This window comes from Triticum aestivum, chromosome 7A, assembly GCF_018294505.1.
Source record: "Triticum aestivum cultivar Chinese Spring chromosome 7A, IWGSC CS RefSeq v2.1, whole genome shotgun sequence".
Taxonomy (NCBI): Eukaryota; Viridiplantae; Streptophyta; class Magnoliopsida; order Poales; family Poaceae; genus Triticum; species Triticum aestivum.
The window spans coordinates 601,467,651-601,473,403 of NC_057812.1; positions in this window are offsets into that span (position 1 = coordinate 601,467,651).

The following is a 5,753-nucleotide window of genomic DNA, read 5'->3' on the forward strand; positions in this document are numbered from 1 at the left end:
GTTTCAGACGAAAACTCATCCGTTACAAAGGCATTTCATTTTTAAATAACTTAAGCATTACCAAATTGAATATAATGATAAAACACACTAATATTAAACATAATAAAAAAGAATCACTGGAAAATGTATTTTTAAAGTTAAGTTATTCACAAACTAGTGATTCACACAAATTTCAAATAATTCAAAATTTAAACTATTCGAATTTAAAAACTATCGGCACTAACTGAAAGTTTCTAAAAACTATCAAAAATATTCACAAAGAAACTCTAAATACAGCAAAAAACAACTAAAAATAAATAAAACAAAATAAATAAAGCAGAAAAGAAAAAACTAAATGAAAAAAGCCCACCTACCAGGCCACAGCGGCCTGCATACGACTAGAAACCCAACCTGTTGTTGGGCCAGGATGCAGGCCCGCAAGCCCAATAGGCCCCACAGGGCAGAGTAGCAGAGGTAGGCCCAGAAGGCCTGCTTTAGAGAGGAGCTCGAGACAGCAGCGGCGGCGGGGCTTATAAGCAGGTGTGAGCGCCCTTCGGCTAGCGAGGTGGGACTAAACTTCTGCGCCCCTCGCCTGGCAGCGCACCCCCTTTAGTACCGGGTCGTGGCACCAACCGGTACTAAAGGGGGGCCTTTAGTACCGGTTGGAGCCAGGAACCGGTACTAAAGGGGGGTGCTCCCCCCGCTTGGCCTGGCCAAAACAGGCCTTTAGTACCGGTTGGTGGCTCCAACCAGTACTAAAGGTGTTCCCTATATAAGAAACACTTCGAAAAATTTCAGTTTCTCATCTCCCACTTCTCTCTGCCGCCGCCCCGTCCCGCGCCGTTGCCGCCTCCGTCGCACCGTCCCCGTCGACTCCGCGACGCCCCCGTCCTCGTCGCGTTGTCCCCGTCGACTCCGTGGCACCCCCGTCGCCGTCCCGGTCGCCGATCCCCTTGCTTCGCCGTCGTCGTCGCCTTTGGATCGACCTCGCCCTCGCCGTCGCCATCGCCTCGACCTTGCCCGCGCGCGCTGTGAGCCCCTCCCCCGGCCCCTCTCCTCCCTCCAATCGATCGTAGTGCACACCGGCGCCGGTGCCAGCGCCGACCGTAGCGCACACACACACTACATTCACACACACACACACACACACACACTACACACACACTAGACGCGCACACACACACAATTTTTCTGTTTTTAGCTTTTAGTTTTTTCTGTTTTTCTGTTTTTCATACAAAGTTTTAGATGAATTAATTAATTAGATTAGATTAATGTCAAATAGTATGTAGAAATGTTAGTTATAATATATATAATGTCAAATGTTATAGAAATGTTAGTTATATAGAAATGTTAGAAATTTTGGAAATGTTAGTTTTAGCTAGCTAGATGAATTAGATTAATTTCTAATTGTTAGACGATGATCGATGTTTTTTTAGTTTCTTATATTTTTAGTTATAAAATTTAGAATTTGCATATATGAAATCATCACAATCCATCATTTAAAAAATGTTACTTTACTTTTGCGGCATATAGTATTTTGTTGTCGACGATGCCCGGCCCGCATCCTCGCCGTCAACACGTCCGCGACGACGTCCTGCTTCATAGGACCCATGTCTGGGACTGGGCTCCGCCGGGCTGGCACTGGGAGGTGCTACCTTCAGGGGCGCGACACTTGGTGAGGAACCCGACCCCGGGTCCCATCGTCGACCCTCATCTCCTTTGGTGGCATTCACGTGGGCCACTTTCGGTGCGGAGGGAGCCGGCCCCGTCGGACGTGGTACGTCGCCGTGTCGGGGAGGAGGACGAGCACGTCCATCGCTACATGGCTGCTATGGACGTCAGGTTCTCCAGTACCTGGCAGGTTCTTTGGGGAGATCACCCGAGCTATGATCCAGTGATGGTTCCTTCTCTTTGGGTGTCCACCGCCCGCACCTCAGGAACCGCGAGTGGCCTAGATTACTCTGTACTATTCGATCTTTATTAGCTTGCTAGCTAGCTAGCTAGTGATGTATTCAATATTATATCTATTATTCGAGATGATGTATTCGAGATTATATCTATTATTCGAGACGATGTATTCGAGATTATATCTATTATTCGAGATTATACTAAATTGTTTTATATTTCTTTTGGCATAGTTAAATAAAAGCTATGGCGGACAATACCGACAGAGAGAGAGAACAGACCATGCTCGATATCATACGCGGGCCAGATGATGATCAGAATGAAGAAGATTTTGACGGCTCCGAATTTCTAAACAACACTGGAGAGGGTGATATGATATTCGATCGCGACGACCGAGAAGATGAAGTCATGAACTACGACGAAGAACATGTTGATCCTAAAACAACAAACACCGGCGAGGTATATATATTTATATAAGTAGGAATCTGGTGATCATCGCATGTTTTAAATGAGTTGAAGATATATTAACGAATCGATCTTTCTTCTTTCAGCCATCCAGATCAAGCAAATCTTCAGGCAAAAGGACGAAACGAGGCCCGAACAAAAAGTTGAAGGAGGGCGTAAAGTACAATATCGAGGCAATCAGACCTAATGGCGAACCATTAGCGCCTAAGAAGATTGCGGACAAGTTCTTTCGTCAGTGCGGAGTTATTGTGTAGGACCAACGCCCGATCTCCCTTCAAGAATGGAGAAATCCAGCAAATCCACGTCCAGATGTTACTTTTGTCGACGAGAAGCAAAAAAAATCTGCTTTGGGATACTCTCATGGAACATTTCACCTTACCAGATAATTTCACAGAAGCAGACGTGCGGAAAGTCAAGGACGCTGCTTTTAGGAAGATGGCGGTTGCATTCAAGAACCACAAGAGAATGACGTGGGAGAAGTACGTCAAGGGAGGAAGGAAGACTCCAGTATTCGAGGGGATACTAGAGAATCAAAGTGCTCATTGGGATGATTTCGTGAAATTCAAGGATTCAGAATTAGCTAAGGAACGGTCGAGAATAAACAAGAAGAATGCCGAAAAAAAGGATAAGTTCCATAAGCTGGGGCCAGGTGGCTACGCGGTGGCAATGCCTAAGTGGGATAAGTCTGAGAAAGAGATGGAGGACGCAGGTGTCACTCCGGTTAGTAAGAGCTGCCCCCCCAGGTGCAGGACTTGGTTCTATGCGCATGGGGGGGAGTTGGACCAGAAGACAGGCAATGTTTCGACGAAGGCATGTCTGAACGGAGCCGACGATGCGCTACTTGTTGCAATAGAAGAGGCTCGATCGGGGGTGTTCCAGCCCAACAGAGAGAACGACGAGCTTACGCGTGCCCTAGTAAATCCTGAACACCCGGGAAGAACACGAGGCAAGGGCGCTATTCCGTGGTATGAGGGGTTTTTGGACTGGAACGCCGACTACAGAACTCGTGCGAGAAAGAAGATTGCGGAGGAGAAGAAGAGGAAGATGGAGGAGGAGCAAAGGAAGCTCGACTATGAACGCGTTCAAGGCCTAGAAGCAAGTCAAGCGGAATTGGCAACTAAATTCCAGCGGCAGCAGGAGCAGATCGACTCACTTAGCCAGCAAAGGGGGTCTCAGCAGCTCAGCAGCTAGCGGATGATCCAGCATTGGATACCACCGCCCCATCCATGCCGAGAAGCAGCGTGGGTTCCGCCCCGGGCGACGCAGTAGTGCTGGATAGATACCCCGTGGATGACATCACGGAGAACACTAACTGCGAGCTACACTTCAAAAGAAGAACATATCCATGAAGGTGGCGGACGCCGTTGCTTTTTCAAATTCCCCCGAGGCAACCTTCCATTGCAACCCGATTCCAGCGGTCTATGCTCGTGTCTTGGTTGATGAGGTGGTGGACCAATATTCGGGGCTAGAGCTTGACATTCCTGGAGGTGATGAGGAGTACACACTCGGAGATGCCAAACATCGTATCATCCTATGGAGAAAGGATTGCATCATTTTTCGAAGGCCACCGACACCGGGTCACCCGACTCCTCGTCGAAGTCCGCCACCGAGTCAGCAGACTCCCGCTCCTCCAAGTCCACCAACGCGTGAGGCCACCTCCTCCTCCAAGTCCGGCGAAGTGTCAAGCCACTCCTCCTCCAAGTCCGACACAGCGTCAGACATCCACTCCTCCTCCAAGTCCGGCACAACCTCAAACCACTCCTCCTCCAAGTCCGGCACAGCTTCAGGCCACTCCTCCTCGTCCAAATCAGCCCCGTCAGCCGTCTCCGCCGCCTCAGCAATCGCAGAAGAGACACCCCGCAGCTATGGTGCGTAGCGGTACCAGTCGAGGTCATAGTACAGGAAGTACATGCGGAGGCAAGCGATATAAATATGGTCCAAACCTCACTACTCCTCTTCCTGTGAGGGCTTACGACAGGACCGAGGAGCAAACCAATGCCATAGTGCGGGCAGAAGTCGACGCCCATTTTGGACCGAAACCGCCACCGCCGCCAAGGGAGAAAGTGCCTGTGGAAGTAGTTGACCACTTCATTCGTATGGCTCAACCACCAGCTCCTAAGCCTGTTGACACAGACTATGAGCGCCACATCAGGAAGTTACATCGACAACGTCTATAGAAGGAGGCGAGCTCGAGCTCGAGCAAACAACAAGCAGCTGTCGAAAAATGCGGGAAAACCGTTGCCCAGCTGGGAGAACAGGCGGCGCAATCGACCCCCCCCCGCTTGTTGTGCCGACAACACGTGACAGTACGCACGCCCAATATTATTGTGGCCAAACAGTTTACGTTCCCGAGGTGGGCGATGTGGTAATAACCCAGGAGCATATAATGCAGGCTGAAGAACTCAAGATCACTGTTGGACAACTCCTCGAGATCGAGGACATGCCTGTGATTACAGAGGAGGAAATAAAATGGAAATATGTTCGGGGCCAACCTTTGGTCAAGCCAGAAGATGTCAAGAAGCTCCCAACGAGAATGTATGAATTGCATCAATGGTACATGGACATTACCAAGAGATCCAATCGAGAGTCCCTCGTGGTGTATGTCAAGAAGGATCATTACTACCATGAGAAAGCTGTGGCCGTTGAGTATTCTGAACTGTTTCAGTTATACAATCAAGACGCACTCGACAAATCTATCGTCAGTTGCTATTGTCTGTAAGTGATTTCTTTCTGTAATTTAAGTCTCAAGCTAGCTGTAGTGATCCTTTTGATCAATCATTACCTGTAATTATCCTCACTATATTCTTTTCTGTGGTATTATGCAGGATGAAGATGTATGAAATGAGAAAAGGTGGACGCTATGGCATTGGGTTCATTGACCCAAACACCATTAATCAATACACATGGAAAATGAGCAAGTATTATGAAAAGCAGGTAGAGGACAACATGCTAGAGTTCTTGAAGCGCCTCAAATACAATGAAGATATACTACTTCCTTACAACTTCGAGTGAGTCACACTTTCTTGTACTACAAATTCTCTGTTTTTGCCTACTAGCTAGCTACATGTTTTTGCTTACATATGCCCGCTTAATTAAGACATGCAAACGTGTGTGCATGCAGATTTCACTGGATCTTGTGTATCATTAAAGTTGACGCCGGAACAGTTGAAATACTGGACTCGCTACTCAAAGCAAATAGTGACTACAACATCTTGTATGGGATAGTCAACAGGTAATTTCAATCATTATTAACTATATATCTCAACCTATTTAGTTCGTCATTTCATGATATGAACTATTTAATAACCCCTTTATTCATTTTCTTTGTCGGCGGGCAGGGCTTGGGCAAGGTTCATCAGCGTCACGGAAGGCGAATGGAAACCACAGCTGAAATGGTTTCGATC